General features: G+C 39.8%; 1 long non-coding RNA gene across 2 annotated transcripts in view; it reads left to right on the forward strand.

Annotated features, from left to right (window-relative positions):
* Nucleotides 1–18,566, forward strand: part of LOC122800778 — a 1,511,100-nt gene that overhangs the window by 757,608 nt on the left and 734,926 nt on the right. The gene's annotated exons all lie outside the window — the stretch shown is intronic.

The following is an 18,566-nucleotide window of genomic DNA, read 5'->3' on the forward strand; positions in this document are numbered from 1 at the left end:
TGAAGGATGCCACTTTCTCTACATTTGAACCATGTTTCTCCTTTCTACTTGCAACTACTTATTTCTGTATGATGCTGTAAGCTGTATATTTCAACACTGTTTTGTAAGTATATGCTGTATTTGCTTTCGTGTCCCAAGTTGTGGCTGAAAAGCATCAACGGACCATTTGCTGGTTAAGAAATGTTAAATAGAAAAAATTTAGCACCACATGTGAACTAGAAGTCCAGATCGCCCTATACTAGACTAACTACCGCTTTATAGCTAGATATAGACCATCATCTTTGTCCCCTTCTGAGCATGATCGCTGTCAATTCCCATTAAACCCAAGACCTTTCTACTGAGGGGACTTCATCTATCCAACAGTAAACTGGCTGAGCTACACTGCCAATGCCCTGTTGACATTATAAATGCTCTGTCTAACAAATAGTTAACAGTCCTACTAGGGGCCCCAGTATCCTGGACCATGCCCTCACAAATATGGCCACTTCTTGCACAGCTCCATATGTATCATCATTTATTATGTCAGACCATAATTTATTGACACTTTCCTTTAAAACTGGTAGTACTTCCCTGTAAATACCTGTGTGCATAGGGACTTCTGAAAGGAAACCACCTTGAATTACTTGGTGTCTTAAATAAATTCTGCTCTAAACCTTCCCTGAAGGATCCTGTTGCTGAAGCTGCTACCAATGCCTCCAACCACTTGAATAATTGTAATGATAAAGTTTTAAAATAGACCACTCTGTTGTAATACCTGTATAAATAAATTATGTAATAAGAGCAATAAACTTCTTAATGCCTATAAGAGGAGGACTCGTACCTTCCTTAAGAGGACACTTGGCAAACTAACAGAGCCTTGGGGAAACATGTAGGGTTACCATCTATCCCTCTTTGGGCAGGTTTGTCCTGCAGGAAGAAAAATGGCAACTGTCCTAACATTTTATGATAAATATTTTCTAAGTTTTCTTTAATAGTTGCAAAAAAGAGATATTTTGATATCTGAAATATCTGAATGTATAAGCAACTGAAATGCTGCAAAAATAAGCTTTAATATTGGGGGAAAAAAATTGAAGTTCTGACCCTTGCAATGATCGTGGGTTTGTTTTGTCCTGCAAAATCTTTCGTTTCTTCAAAGAAGTCCCACTTTAGGCTTATGGAAAGGTGGTAGAACCATGAGGAAGCTCACAGCTTAGTAGGAACTTAACATAAGCACTAAAACCAAAATAACTACATCTTTAACTACATCAGGAAGTTAAGAAGAAACACCCAGCAGTGTTTGGAGCTAGTCCACAATAACATAACACTCTGACACAAAGAAAATTGTTAATATCCTAGATAAATTTATTGCAAAGTTTACTCAGAGTTATAGCTATCCTGCACGTTCTACAATCCCATCCACCACCATTAATTACTATGGAACAAGTTCTGTCAGCCATTTCAGAACTGAGAATACTTCATCCATGAACTCTGACTGCATAATCTGTTGCTTGATTATAAATGTCATATATGGCCTTTCTGAACCCCTACTTAAAACTTTTTAGCCTAAATCTCTCCACTGGTTACATTCCTGAAGCCTGGAAAACCACTAATGTAATGCCATTGCACTAGGATGGCCTAACCTTGGACCATGGTAACTATAGACCCATTAGTCTCTCTGTCCTTCTATGAATGCTAGGGGAGCGCATTATCACAGACTTCGTTATTCTGGGCATTGAAAATCTCTTGACCATGGACCGTCATTAGTTTGGCTTTATCAAAGGAAGGTCATGCATCTTTAACATCCTTAATTTCTTTGAGAAAGTAACAGAAGCCATAGATAATGGTTAGTTGGTGCATGCAGCATAGCTCAATATGGCCAAGGCCTTTGACAGTATTTCCCATGCAAGCATTATTGATAGACTTGTATATGTGATTATAAATCCTTATATTGTGTAATGGATACCTAACTGGTTGTTTGACAAAACCCACGTGGTAGTAGGTGCCACTTCTAAAAGCAAAACAGCTACCAGTGGTGGACCAAAGGGCTAGTTTTGGGCCCTCTTCTATTTGGCATACACTTCTCAGACCTTCAGATGCAACCCTATTTGATCTTTTCCTTCACAGAACTATGGTTCATCAAGTACTCCATTAAAGAAACTAAACTTTCATTATCAAGTATATGACACACATTGGCATAATAAATTTGTATCCTTCACCTTTGGAGCAAACTTCCATTGCATGTCGGAGTAGCAGCCCTGCCACCTTCAAGGTAAATTACGTATATTCTTAAGGTTGACAGCAGTGATAAACCAGAAGTTAGCAAAGAGGTTGCTTAGTTCATATAAATACAACTCCAAAGAAATGCTAAGAACTTTATTACAACAACAAAGCTTTCGTATACAAATCCTTCATCAGTGTGAGTATATCTCTAAAAGAGTTCATATCAGTTATGTACATTTTTGAAAAGTCACATGAACACAATCAACCTATAAAAACATAAGATTAATTAGCCACGTTAATTACCAATTAAATGCAATCGATAAATTTCATAAACCATATAAAATGTTAAAATACATTAAATATATTTTCCTTAGTATATGTCATTCTGTTTTTTAACCAAAATATATATAGAATATATTTTCCTTGGTGCAAATCATTCTGTTTTTTTTAACCAAAATAGATTTTATAGTAACGATGTTGTTTAATCCTGGCTCAGCATCAGCTCTCAGCCTAATTATCCAAGCATATTCTTTGCTTTGTAGTTCTTCTGTGTGTCGATATGCGTGAATGGGCGTTCCTTCGTTGAAGGTTGTGCGTTAAGCCGTGCAAGCCAGTACATAAAAATCTACTGCCAATCATTAGCGGACCGGAGTTCCGCTGTGGCGACCTCTAACCGGGAAAAGCCGAAAGACATAAACAAACATTCTCTGCTTTCTAGTGCATTATTTAAATCACCACCCCTGATTTGTTTGTGTACTGTATCTATCACTCTAAACTTAGAACGTTCAGGACCTTTTTCAGATACATGCTTGCTCAGCGCATTTATTTCAACTTGCCTACGTATTTTTGATTTATGCTATATTATGCTCTCCTTTAACTTTCTGCTACTCTTGCCTACATAAAAAGATGAACATAATGTGCATGTCGCTAAATAAACAGTATTAGCTGTATTACAAGTAGCTGCACATTTAAATATACAAGTTTCCCCTGTATTTGGATGTTTGAATGTAGTGCTATCTTTCTTATAAATATATTCACAACTACAGTTCATGCAAGAATATGTGCCAGCTTTAAATGCATGTTGTTTCTTTATACTTAAAAATTAAATTATATTATAAAGATTTTCAAAGTTCTGAGAATGGACTCTGTGGTTCATTGCAAAATGTGGAAATGTAGCTAAGAGTTAGTAATGCATGTAAACACTTGAAGTTTAGCTGTTTTAATTTTACAAATGCACCCCTCAGTGTCTTCTGGTTTACTTATTGACAGAACACTCCCAAAATCTGTTATAATAGAAATCCGTAACAAAATTCAAACACACCAGAAATGATGAGCAGTGTAGTGAAACAATGGCTTAAGTTGTAGATGTTCTTCGTGTTTCACTGTTGCAGTCATTACACTTGGGTTATCCTGCTGGCAGGCTACCCTCAGTCGGCCTGAATTCCAAAGTCCAGGTCCCGTGTCGGTTGCTGTCACCTCTTCCCTGACGTCAGTGTGCCAGGGGTATAAATGATGCAGCCAACGCCATTTTCTTCAGTCTTTCTTGCTGCGCGGTGCCCGAAGCATAAGCAGTTCGCAAGTGCCGGTTGGCCGACTCCTGAGATTTTTGTGTTTGAATTTCAGATCCGAAGTCTTCATTAAAAGCTAAGTACCCCATTGGGCAAACTTTTTTTCTTGCTCCAGACCGATGTCAGAAAAAGTTAATAATTGTATTTCTTGTGGGAAGCAAATACCTCATAAGGACTTTCATTCTTACTGTATTCCTTGCCTAGGCCCTGACCACGATGTTGCTAGTTGTCAGTTTTGTGCTAGATTTAACCAACGCACTATTAAGCTTCGGTACGATTTTGCATTACATTACTTTGGCAGAAGATTTAATTATACGATGTCATCGGATAGCCATCTGACTACTGGAATTCACAAGAAACGAAAGGAAAAAGAAAAGGACAGGCATCCGAGGTTCAAAACAGACGACGAGGCTTCTGCTAAGCCAGTCGCTGGTTCGCCGGTTCTCAGTGAGGCGCCTTCGCAGCCCCTGACTCCCACTACTTTAGACCCGCAGGCTGCAACCGACTCCCACGTGGAGTCGACTAGGCCGCTGGAAGCTCAAGGTATTGGACCTTCGGAGACTATTCCCTCAGATGGGTCCACAGGTTTTCAGACCTACTCAGTTATACATTAAAACGACTTCAGCTTCAAAGGCAAAGACTAAAGCACATTTAAAGACAAAGAAACAAGTGCAATAGCCTCATGGACAGGCCTCAATGCCCAAAAAACAGATGCTCAAAATGGCCGAAGACTTAATTACTTTGATCAGGGGTTCCCATCCCCCTCCTGATAAAAGGCCTAGGCAAGAGACAGAATATGAATCTTCAGATCAGGTTTCCATTTCTTCTGATTCCTCTTCTGATCAGGAATACTCTCTTCCTCCCTATGAGGATTCTGATGCTGAAGAATCTATCCCTTCAGCCTCTCCTCCTGAGGATTACTCTTTTGGGGAAATCTTGCATACCATGAGGGAGCATTTCCACTGGAAGAGCCAAGATTTTTCAGAATCTAAGAAAAGGCTCAGGGACTTCCTTTTACTACCACAACACAGGCCCCTAGCTATTCCCCCTGTGTTAGACATTGTAGATGATGTATTTTCAGAGTCCAGTCTGACCCCTGTCTCCTTACCTCCAGCTCCTGTTAAGCCAGACAGGTACTACAGGGTTCCTGACTCATAAATTCCTTTTCAAAAACCCTGCTGCTGACCCAGAAACTATCTCTCAGGGTCCCAAAGGGGTCAAGGCTTCAGCTGCAAAAAACCCTACCCCCTCAGACAGGGATTGTAGGGCACTGGACAGATGGGGAAAAAAGATTTACACTTCTGCTACCTTGGCTATAAGGACTTTAAATTGTCAGTTTCATATGCTCAAATATCAGCAATATATTATGTCACTGCTTAAATGGAAAATGTTGATAAATTCTGAATGTGCAGAAAACAAAGAAATGCAGGATCTATTGCATGCAGCTTAACAAGTTGGAAAGCATACTTTGCAATGTGGTTTTGATTCTTTGGAGGCCTCCTGCAGGGCCGCTGTTACGGGTTCTGTCATCAGGAGGCATGCTTCGTTAAAGGAGCAAAATCTGCCTGATCATGTTAAAGCAAAATTATTAGATGCTCCATTACAGCATGCTACTTTGTTTGGTGTTAAAGCAGAAGAGGTGTTAAAGAAAATGGAGGACAAAGCTAAATCTATCCAAACGGTTAAGGATTTCTTACAGGTACAGCCTCCTAGATTTAGCAGACACTGGCCTATCAAGAATTGGTCCTTTCCAGTGTCAGACAGACAACAAAGGGGCAGATACAGACACACGAGGCAGATCCCAGCCCCAAAGTTCTTACAGGCCCAAACAATGGGGTGCTTCTACCTCCAAAAGTGGAGAAGACAAATCACAGCCATACAGGAAACAGTCCCAATGACTTCCCCCTGCCTGCACCAAGCACTTATTTTCTGGCAGCACCTTTAGGGGGAAGACTAGCACTTTTTTTCTCAAAATTGGCACATAATAACCCAGGACAAATGGGTCCTAGACATAGTGTCACAAGGCTACAAGTTTCACTTCCATACCCTACCAAGGACAAACTGTTGGCCAGACCTGCCAAAAAATCAATGGGCAGAGGCACAAAAGCAAGTCTCATCCCTCATGGACATGAGGGCCATTCAACAAGTACCAGAGCAAGAGCAGGGACAAGGATTTTATTCAAGACTGTTTTTGGTACCAAGAAAGGACAAGACCTGGAGACCAATACTGGACCTATCTATTCTAAACACATTCCTGGATATTCCAAAATTCAAAATGTTGACTCTACAGCAACTTCTGCCCATGCTGGGCAAGAAGGCTTGGCTTGTCACTTTAGACCTAAAAGAAGCATACCTGCATGTCCCAATCAGACAAACATGCAGAAGATACCTCAGATTCAAAGCTGGCTCAATGCACTACAAATTCTCTGCACTGCCCTTTGGCTTATCTGCTGCGCCCAGGGTCTTCTCAAAGTGCCTGGCACCAGTAATTGCATTCTGCAGACAGAGGAATACAAATATATCTTTACTTGGATGACTGCCTCATTCAAGCAGAGAACAAGGACATTCTACTACAGCATCTGGCGTTTGTAGAGAGATTTCTAACAGGCCTAGGGTACACAGTCATCGAAAAGAAATCAAAACTAGTACCCTCTCAAGAGAGTAATATTCCTGGGTGCAAGCTTAAATACAACTGCCCAGATGGCTTATCTCACGCCAGACAAACCAAGACAACTGATCACAAACATCATATAGGACTATATGGTCAAATAAACAGTTTAACCAAAGGTTATTCCAAACAGAACTTAGCTCTTGTGATTGGTCTCCCCTAAAAATCCTCCCACTTGAAGAGGCTGTTATACACTTTAACTCTACCTTCTTAAATATCCTTGACCAACATGCACCAAAACATACTATCAGAACTAGGTCTAAACCAGCCCCATGGCTCTCTAAAGACACCAGGGAAAAAAAGTTACTCAGAAATAAAGCCTGGACTAGGTGGAGAACTACAAAAAACTCAACAAACATTTAGACAAATGAGAAATATGACAAAAAAGCTATACTTTCAGACAAAAAAAAACTTTTACTGTAAAATGCAGCAAACTAACCTAAACAACTCCCAGAAATTCTGGGCAAGTATCAATAGTCTGTTACACCCCGGTCACTGCAGTACACCAACCCCAACTGGTGCTAATCATGAAACTCCCAACTAAACTGCTAATGCGTTTAATACCTTTCTTTACCGAAGCCATCCAATCTCTAGCCAGCCACCTAACCCCTGACAGCTCCAGCCTTCCTAACCTCATCTCCAGCTCTCTTTCTACTTTCCTATTCCAACCCATCTCCACTAATTTCATCCACAAACTCATTCTAAAACTTAAGCCTTGTACTCCTGCTGACCAGATTCCAGCACAATATCTGCAAAAAGCTGCCAAAGCAGTAGCTTATCCAATATCAATCCTAATAAACAGAACCTTTAACGAGGGAACCATCCCAGTCATCTGGAAAATCTCACACATTATCCCCCTACATAAAGGAGGCAACTCAAATGAATACTCTAACTACCGACCTATAGCCCTACTATCCCCCTTAGCAAAAATAATGGAAAATGTATTCATCATCAACTTCTAGACCACTTACTAAAACATAACCTACTTGCACAAAGCCAACATGGCTTTAGACCATACCATAGTACCACTACAGCCCTTTTATCTTTCACTGACACTATTAACAGAAATCGCAATAATAATACTCTCTCTTCAGCCCTATTTATTGATCTATCAAAAGCTTTTGATATGGTTAACCACACATAGCTTATTAACATTCTTAAATCACTTTCTCTCGATACTCTAGCTGTACAATGGTTTAGCTCCTACCTAAGTGACAGACAGCAAGCTGTTATGTGGGAAAATAATCTATCATCCCACCTACCAGTTACACTAGGTGTTCCTTAGGGCTCTATTCTTGGTCCTTTATTATTCTCTATTTTTATTAATGATCTCTGCAAAGCTACTCCTCATGCAACCTGTATACAATATGCAGATGATTCAACAATAATCTGCACAGCCAAATCTTCATCAGAACTACAGCCCTTAACTCAGGATATGTTTCACACAATAGAGTCATGGTTCTTAAAACGCTGCCTCCTCCTTAATCCTAAAAAAACTAAGCTCCTGCTGTTTACCCCTACCCGGAAGCACATACCTATTGATTTCTCTGTTGCTTCTAACAATGGTACCCTCATATCCCCTGACACTACCACTAAGCTTCTAGGAATTACTATAGACAACAACCTTAACTTTGACTCCCATATTAATAACACAATAAAAACAGTTAACAGAAAAATGGGCTCTCTAGAGTCAAATCATTCCTCACTCCAATAGCTAGATCTGCTATTGCCCATTCTCATCTAATCTCAACACTCCTTTATGCCTCACCAATCTATACCAATCTGTCAAAACATAATCGTCTCAAACTAGCTACCTCCTATAACAACATTGCAAGATTTGCCACTGGTAATCCCTATAAAACCCATCACTGTAAGAATCTGAAACAACTAGGATGGCTTGAACTACCTCATCAGCTTCAATATAGTCAACTTATCATTGCTCATAAGATCCTCTACCACCCAAATAATACCCCAATACTCTCAAATATCATCACCCCCTATAAAAATCTCACTAACTTATGATCAGCAAATAAATTGTTAGTTAACATTAGTAAGTCAAACAACTTGGCAGGTGATTCTCTGTTCTCAAACTCTACTGGGAGAAACTGGAACCTTCTACCTACTGAATTAACTTCTCTTCCTTCTCTACCCCTCTTCAAACAACAACTGAAAATACTCCTTAGAACAAAATGGCTATGCCCTTGTAACAACCCTGACTAACTGATTAAGATTACTTTTTTTTACTTTCCCTCTTTTGTCAATTTTGTACTTATTGTATATGTAATCAGAACAGTTTATCTGCAACTTCTATGATTTGACTCATTATAAATGTCATTTTCTATATATTTGTAAGTAGTATTTAACTATTGTCTTCTCTATTTTTGTATTTATTATTAACCAGGGTTTTATATCTTGTAGATGATTACTAACCAGTGTGTTGTAAAATGTATCCCAGTATTCTGTATGTTTTTCTATGTAAACTCTATTTTTATTCTACACAATTTTTTTTTACTTTTTCATCTGTTTTGTCCTGGAGCTTTTCTCCCCGGGCCTCTACTGAAAATGGACATATATCCAGTTAGACTAGCCCGGTCAACAAATGTAAAATAAAAAAATAAATAAAATGACTACCTATTTCAACATGTTGGCAGCAAAGGCCCAGTTATCTGCAAGAAAAATTCTGCAGGCTTTGGGCTTCATGGCATCCTGTATTCTACTAATTCCATATGCGAGACTGCATATGAAGAAACTTCAATGGTACCTAAAAAGTGTTTGGACTCAACATTGCCACAGCCTGGAAACAATAATTACCCTCATTCCCTGCCTGCAACAGGAGTTTCGATGGTGGGCGAAGGCTTGTCACCAGAACAAGGGACAGCCATTCTCTTTACCCCCAGCCAGACAGACATTAACAACGGATGCATCAGATTATGCCTGGGGGGCCAACATGGCAGAAAGGTGTATTCAAGGCACATGGTCCGCAAACCAAATGCATCTACATATCAATCAAAAAGAGATGCTAGCTGTTCAGAATGCCCTGACAGCCTTCAATGATCTACTTCATCCGGGACAATTACTGATAAAGACAGACAACAACCACGGTCATGTGGTATATAAACAATCAGGGAGGCACTCATTCTTGCTCCCTTTGCAGACTAGCCATGACTTTGTGGGACACAGCATTGACTTACCAAGTACATCTGCAGGCACAATTCCTGCCAGGAAAGATAAATACTCTGGCAGATGAACTAAGCAGAAACCTCATGGATACCCACGAGTGGAAATTGGATCCACAAGTCTTCAGCATGATAACAAGGAAATGGGGATGCCCGGAGATAGATCTATTTGCCTCTCCTCACAACTACCAACTAAAAAGATTCTGCACAAGGACTTATCACAGACAAGCATGGAAAGTGGAAACCATATCTTTCAGCTGGAAAAGCTTAGCAGTATATGCCTTTGCTCCACTGCCTCTCCTCCCCAAGGTACTCCTAATGGTCATCAAGAGAAGCCAAAGATGATACGGATTGCCCCAGACTGGCCCTGCCAGTACTGGTATCCAATCCTAAGGAACTTGTCTCAATGCCTGGCTTGGCCCTTGCCTCAAATACCTCATCTACTATCTCAGCAAAACAATCAGATCCTGCACAGCCAGCTAAAGACCTTAAATCTGTCAGCATGGCGGATAATGTAGTCATACATAATGCGCCTCTCACTAAAGCTGTGATTGATGTCATTTTGGAGGCCAGAAGGCCTAGTACCAGAAAATCTTACGCTGGAAAATGGAAGAGATTCTGTGCTTGGAACCCTGCACAAGGAACTGACACAGCTATACCAAACATTCCTCAGATTTTGCAATATTTAACTGAGATGCTGGACAAAGGCCTATCCTTTTCATCAATTAAAATTCATGCCTCTGCAATTTTGGTTCATTACAATACAGAGCCACCAATCGTTTCTCATCCTTTATTAAGGCAGTACCTCAGAGGAGCCAAAAACTTAAGGCCTCCAAGGAGATCACCATTACCTGCATGGGACCTCAGTTATGTCTTGGAAAAACTCACCCTGCCTCCTTTTGAGCCAGCCGCTACTGCTGATATGAAGTTTTTATCTTGGAAAACAGCTCTGCTCCTAGCAATAACCTCTGCAAGACGAGTCTCAAAGCTACAGGACCTCATGGCTGTGGAACCTTTTATCATTTTTTATCGAGACAGGGTAAGGTAGTGTCCAGTGTGGCTCTTAACCAAGCTATTCATCTGCCTACTTTTTATCCAAAGCCACAGAGTAAAGGGGAGAGAATTCTGCATTCTTTGGACATACACAGACAGCTATGCTTCTACTTGAACAGAACCAAAGCTTTCAGAAAGACAGAGCAACTACTAGTGGCATATGCTGCAGGATCACAAGAAAAGGCTATCTCAAAGCAGACTATTTCTAAGTGGATAGGCCACTGCATTTGTTTCTGCTATTCACAACATGGCAAGCCAGTGCCTAAGGGCATCAGGCCACATTCAACCAGAGCAGCAGCCACTTCAGCAGCCTTCCTCAGGGGAGTACCAACCAAAGACATTTTAGAGGCTGTTACCTGGAGTTCAGTGCACACCTTTACAAAGCACTATCATTTACCACTCTACTCTAAATCCAGGGCAGGCTTTGCCACTGCAGTTCTGCAGGGCCTCATAGCCGCTCCTAATGCTACATTAGCTCCAGCCTCCCAACCATAGCTTTGGGATTCAACCCAAGTGTAATGACTGCAACAGTGAAACACGAAGAACATAGTACAGTTGTGTACACTTACCATAAATGTAGATGTTCGAGTGTATTCACTGTTGCAGTCCAGATTACCCACCCACCATCCCCCATATCCTTGCTGGAACTTATCTGCACTTCTGTACTATTTGCTTGTAGATTAAGTTATAACATATTTTGGTGCATGCATGTTTTATTGGCATATTTTTTAGCCTACCCTTTTGGGGGCACCTGACAACTGGGGCAAGAAAAACTGAAGAAAATGGTGTCGGCTGCATCATTTATACCCCTGGCGCACTGACGTCAGGGAAGAGGCGACAGCAACCGGCGCTGGACCTAGACTTTGGAATTCAGGCCGACTGAGGGTAGCCTGCCAGCAGGATAACCCAAGTGTAATGACTGCAACAGTGAATACACTCGAACATCTACATTTATGGTAAGTGTACACAACTGTACTTTCACTGAACACACTACTAAAAAAATCTCCAGTCAGAAGGAAGTTATTCATGTACATCATACATAGACCACTATACAACTCCTATCCAAAAATATACACATTTTCTTTTACAAATTAGCATGAAACAGTCACAAATACACGTGAAATGTTAAGGTTACTACCCATGAGTTATACCTACAACTTAGCTGCATTTCTTTTTAAAATACATTGCATTTTGCAACATCATTTAACCCTGGTACTGCTGTAGTACCAGAATGTCATATCTCTCCTTGAAAATCTGCTGCCACTTAGCTGCAAAAACAGAAACCTCTTCTAGCATTCACATATAATAGGATGTTTGTATAGGACATTAGTGTTCTGACATTTTATGACATACAGATGTTTATAAATATTGTTGTGACAGCTTCTGAGATGTCCTACAAACCTTACAGCCATACAGCTGTCACATTTTGCAAGATACATCACAGAAGAAGATGAATTAATATTCTGAATAGCTGTTTGATGTTTATGTAAGAGGCAGAGATGTTTCCAGTTTGCTACTTACATTTGCATTGAAATCAGGAATCTTATTTCCTAAGGACCTTGCCTTCTACTTTTCCATCATACATTTTTGTGTGCAGCTTATATACCCTCAACTTTCTCAAGTTTATGCAACAGTTTCTATGGTGCTTAATTGATGGTGTTTATGCATAGAATGTATGTGTTTCTTCCTGCACTTCTGAGTTTCTTGCTGTAGTGCAGTATTCTAGGAAAGTTTTTTTTTCCAGTCTTCCTGCAGTTTCTACTCCACAACACCACTACCACCAGGGTGGGGAAGCTGCCTCACCTGACTCACTTCCACTCCCTATCTTTTTTTTTTTTTTTTTTTAACCAGGCCTGATACTCATCCATGTCAATGTCACTGCAGTTGGGCTCTCCCCCCTTCACGCCATGAAGTCTGCCTAATTTGCAAGCCTAGAATGAAGATTGTGCCATGGATGATGTAGGCTTGACCAAAGGTATACAAAGATGTGAAGTGGTCTTCACAAAAAAAAAAATCCATAACAGAACTGAATGCCATATAAAATAACATGAAAGTTTGGTGTAGCCATGCACAGAGTTAAACAAACCAAACTGGTGTTTGAAAATTGATTGTATGGAAGTTTTTGAAAGCCCATTAAAGTAATTGAATTGCTTAAATCTCAGTTTCAGTGGTGAAACTTTTATATTAAATTTTGTGGGATCTGATAAAGACACAGCTGTATTGCAAAATGGAATTCCTTCAAATAGTTAAAAACTGGTTCTTAATGAGAAGCTTTCTTGACTCTTACTGAATCTGTGAAGACTTGTCTATGGAGATTTCCTCTATAGGCACGAAGGTGTGTACTAGGCCAACAATCACAAGGGCCTTTTTAAGGCTAGGCATGCCTCCCAAAATTTTAACGAGTTCTGGTACCCTTGATAAGTGTAAACAGGAGCCTGGGCTGCCTGAATGCAATTGTAGACCCATAGATTGTCATTAGTCTACTGACCAAGGGGAGCTTTCTAACCCTAACCAGGTTTTCCTGAAAGAATAATGTTATCCTGTACCCAATTAGGAGATTGAGGACCAGGCATTCTTAAGCTTACCTCTATCCATAAGGGATATGGGTGCCAGGCCTGGTGTAAATTTCCTATTCCCAATCCACTGGTGCAGGTTGCTCTTAAACTGCGTAATAGACATGCTCATCTTCACATGGATGGGAAGCCTGTACCATAGTAGGAGCAGTCTCTGGAACACACATCTGTCTCTCCAGTATGGTCTGTTTAACTCATAGACACAATTCAGGTCCCTAAAACTTTTATTTCTCTCATTGTTTGACTTAATATGCAGGAGACATGGGTGCCAAACCACGGACGAATTTTCTGTTCCCCATTTACTTATCAGTTATACTTGAATTGGGTTAGGGAGGAACTCTATATCCCAGAGACTACCCCTTCTCTGAAACATACTCCTGTCCATGTGAAGCATACTGTCTCTCTCCAGCAGGTCCTATTTATGTTACCGGGAAGGTTCAAGTCTTTAGAGCTAGTAGTTCTAGTGTTTGTTTTTGTGGATATGCTGGAGGTCCATCAGAATGGAGTCTGACAATGCCTTGTATGTCAGGCATAGATCTCCCCTCAAAAGCATGTAGAGAACAGAATATACAGATAGGGCAAAAGGTAAATACTAGGCTAACTGGCATGAAGCCCCGTTTTATACCTGGAAATGATCCAAGATCAGAATCAAACTATGTACCATGAAGTGAAGACTTTCACCATTATGCCAAACTCGCCTCCTACCATAGAGTAGTAAATGGTATGCTTCAAATTTTAATCAATTTGCCTGTTTTTTTCTTCATTCATTTTCCAGTAATCCTTCACTGTCATGTGTAAAATAAAACTATTCTTGTAACTATTGAAGTGATTATTGGGCTTAGTAGGTAAACCAGTACACAAAATAGAGGAGAAATTTGTTTTTCTTTTAGATGTAATCTCCTCAGCCGTATGTTTTAAAATCTGCTAAGTTGTAAACCCCTTTCAGAAAATAAAATCTACTAACTCATGAATCCCATCCAAAAAAATTTTATGAAAAAGAATATTCCCAGGGATCAGATTATCAGACTTTCCCAATTAACTACAGACTATAAAGTTTGGATGTGCACTACTATAAAATTGTTAGAAAAACAAGGTTTTCTATACATCCAACTTAAAAATTGACTATATATGGAGTATAGGTACCTGTGTGTCCTAAGGTAAAAAATAAAACAGTTGGTATGATTATTCATATCCTGAACAAATTTCTTTATATCCTGAGGGGAAGCATCAGTGATGAAAAATAATCAGTCTATAAACCTTTTATAAAATGTTGCATGTTGTTAATAAAATGCAAACTTCTTAATTCACATTCCCACCATCCCATGACGAAATTAGCAAAGGATGGTGCAACAGTCGCACCCATTGCTACACCCTTTAACTGCTGGTAATATTCACCATTAAAATAAAGTTGTTTTCTAGCGCAACCACCATCAACAAGCAGCATTTATTGATCAAAACTTGAAGTATTGGTGTATTTAGCTAAAAACAATCTTAGAGATTCTACTCCTAGGTCAACAGGGATGCTGGTATATAATGACTTGACATCCAAAGTAACTTCAGACATTCCCGCATTAAAATGTCTTAACGAATTAGGATTTAAAATGTAATCTAAGAATAAAGGTATTCTCTCTGTAACATTCCCCAAAGCCATAACAATAGGCCTAAAAAGTAAAGGAAATGTTCGACTATTTAATTTAGGAATTCCAAATAGTATAGCCAATCTAGGTGCATCAGCATTCATACTTCATACATTCATAAACTGAAAACAGTCATAGGGTATATAACTCATTAGCTAACAAATCCATAAAAGCCTCAAAAATATATTTATATTTACTATAAATTTCCAGTTAAATAACTTTCTTGTATTCAAATGTATTGTTTTGACATTTTAATTATTTCTTAATCAGTTTGGTACATAACAAGCCTAGAACCCTTATCAGCTGTCATAAATCTTAAATTAGATCTCTCTTCAAATTCAGATAAACAGGCCCTCTGCTTTTTATCTTAATTTATTTCATATTTTGATGTGCTTGATAATTCCATTTAGCAATAATTTTTTTATTGGCTGTTTTTAAAGTATGTAAGAAAATGTGTGATTTTATTTTTAAGTCCTTTGAAAGATGCAAATGCTTAATGTTTTAACATGTTAGTGTTTTTCCTGTAGTGACTCTTTTTGTTGGTGATTTCTGGATTTTAGTTTATTTTTTCACCTTTCCCACTTTGGACTTTAGTGTTTCTAATTGGGTAAATGAGGTTAGAGAAAGGATCCCTTTCAGTTACAAGCTTAACCAATGGCAGACAAAGATAAAGCATTAGCAGAAAAAGACATGATAGTACACAATATACCATAACGTAATGCATAAACTAACTGATGTCCTAATAGAAATCACTGTTGCAGTATTTTTAAAATATGGGTTATCACTGTTGTTAACTCTACCTTCTTTGGATCGTACATGTGACCTCTGCTTGCAAGCAAAGGGGTATATAAGTGGATGTATGAGCATAATTTCTGAGACACTCACCACCGGCCCAAAAGCAGGTTGCTCATCTCTTGTACTGATCATAGTTTGGTGGTTGGTACTGTTGCTTTGAATACTTTAAGTATCCTGTGGGGAACCTTCCTTTATATTTCTAAATATTTTTTTCTTACCGGTGTTAGAGGTCTGCTAGAAGGGGTAAGTACTAGTGCAGTAGGCAAACCTCATACAAAGACTTGCACACCCAGTGCCTTTTTTCACTTAGGAGTTGGAACATAACTATAAAGCGTGTTCCATCTGCTAGTTTCTTCCTAAGACCTTGCGGATCCATTTGTCTTCTCTTAACTCTTTCTCAAGACCCAGCATCTCTGATGCTTGGCCCCCTTCAGATGGTGGATTCCTCTTCCTCAGAAGTACTTCCACTACTTAGAAAAAATAAATAAATAAAAAGCTTAGACTAGAGACTCATGTGATCTTTTCTGGCTCCAGCATACCAGATGAGCTTCAGAACTCGAGATACATCTGTTTCCTGCTCAGGTGCCCTCTAATAAAACCCTGCTGGAGACTAGTATGGCATTGGAGGCCTTGACAGCTAAGGATTCTGCAGAGGTGATCCACAAATTATCTATCACTGGAACTAGGGAGTTTCCCTCATCTTGGTTAGGGAAGAGATCCCGGGGGAAATGTATCAAGGCACATCCAAATAATGAGCCACTGCACCAAGTACAGGTGGACATTGCACCATAAAAAAAGGGTCAGAAAACAAAAGTTGTTGCTTCCCCTCAACCTCCTCCTTCCTTTTCTAGGGAAAAGGAATGGATGGGTTTCTCTCAAGGTCTGTTTAAGGCCACTTTGGCTCTGAAGCTGCCTCCTTTCTCATCTCAGCCACACCCTCCAAAAAGATAGCTGTTGATTCATCTTCCCCTGAAGATAAGGTGGCTCTTGATTCAGACCATTCTCTGACGTACTTCTCTCAAATGCACTCTTGATCAAGTCCCTTCAGATGATGACTCTCTCACTTTATTCTATAGTAGAAGCTTCTCTTAGAGAGAGAATCTTAAATATGATGAAGCATTTTGTATGGAAATCCAGAGACATTTCAGATGTGCAGAAAAGATACTATAGTCTTTTAGAAAAGGGCACCCCAGCCCTTCCCTTGTTCCCCAGTTCTTGTGGCCTTTTTGGATGCTTCTCAGTCCACTGCTGTTGCCTCTGATTGCCAGCCTCTGCCTCCCAAAAGATCAGACAGATTTTATAAAGTCCCTGATGGCCTTAAGCTTCTGTTTAAGAATACTGTGGTGTCGACTCTTCTGCAATTTCCCTCAATGCCCTGTCTTCAGAAGAGGGTAGTAGGAGTAAAAATGTGTATACCCCCTCTTCCTTGGCATTCAGGGCTACTAATTACCAAACCTGGATGACCATTTTTTTTTATTTTGCATTTGATTACCAGGAAAGTCCGACTGGATATATGTCCATTTTCGGCAGAGGCCCAGGGAGAAGAGCTCCAGAAAGCAGAGTACAAATACATTAGGAACCATAGAAACATTTAGAGATAAGTATAATATGCAGTTTTCAGTAGGGTTAAAAATGTAGATAAAACATAGTAGACAACATCAAAATCATGCGACTTCAATTTTCAGACAATACTACACCAGTTATGGGCCAAGTCCCTTCAAGAATTCATACACTTATTAGACTATATGATTGAAATGCTCAGGGAGAGTTTGCAGGGAAAGCAGGTGATGATTAGTCTGGGTTTAAGCAGAGACACTGCCAATGCTGTTGGAAGTGCAGTTTGAGGCTTTTTTTGAACTGGGTTGAGGAGGATTGGTGAGTTAAGTTCGGCAGGTAGCATATTCCAAGATTTGCCTACTGAGTTGGCGGATAGTCTCCCCAGTCAGATTTATGGTCTTAGTAGTTTGTACCAGGAGTTTGTCAGCAGAGAGTAGTGACCTCAAGTTGCTGTATGGTTTGATGATCTTATTTAGTGCTGGTGTTTTTTTGGGTTGATATAGTATTTTGTGGGTTATTATAAGTTGGTTGTATCGGAGAAGACTGGGTCACTCCAGCCATCCTAGTTGAGTTCGGTTGATATAATGGTGGGTCCTAGAGGTAGCACCTGTAACAAATCTAGCAATATGGTTGTAACAACTAGCAAGTTTTTTAAGGGTGGCTTGGTTTGGGTTAATGAAGAGGGGGGAGGCATAGAGGAGGGTAGTTGGGACTGAGCAATAGTGGTTCTTGCAAAAGGGTTGAGGAAGGGTTTGATCCTGTATAGGGAGCCCAGTTTTTTGTTGACAGATTTGATGGTGTGATTGACATGGCTATCATATTTTAGGGCTTTATCGACTGTGATGCCCAGGAGTTTTGTGAGAGTATCTGGGGATATAATAGTGCCATTGATATCCGTTTTCATTTCCTTACAAAAGGTTGTGGTGGATTTGCATTGCACAGAGTATATGCAACAGATGCTATCCTAAATCAGGATACACAAGTAGCCAGACAAAGTTAAATGTAGTTATGGTGCTTTGGCGGCCTTGTCTGGAGCAGCTACTACAGGCTGTATAATATGCAGGTATGCATGCTTACATAATCAGCCTAGTCCTGAGAACTTGAAAGTGAAAATAGTTAACTCCCTATTGGACAAGGATCTCTCGTTTGGCCTAAGTGGCCAACCTTTGCAAAACCTTCAAGAGCAGGCTGAAAACATGAAGGACTGCAGGAAGCTTCTCTTAACCTCTGTACCTAGGTGCTAGAGGAATTAGCCAACCCAAGCCGACCTTTTGTTTTCCCAAGGGACACTAGGTCTAGACAGAATCACAAAAAGGCTCCTAAAAAAAGTTCCCAGTTGT

This window comes from Protopterus annectens, chromosome 4.part1, assembly GCF_019279795.1.
Source record: "Protopterus annectens isolate FY-2018-M chromosome 4.part1, PAN1.0, whole genome shotgun sequence".
NCBI classification, from domain to species: Eukaryota; Metazoa; Chordata; order Ceratodontiformes; family Protopteridae; genus Protopterus; species Protopterus annectens.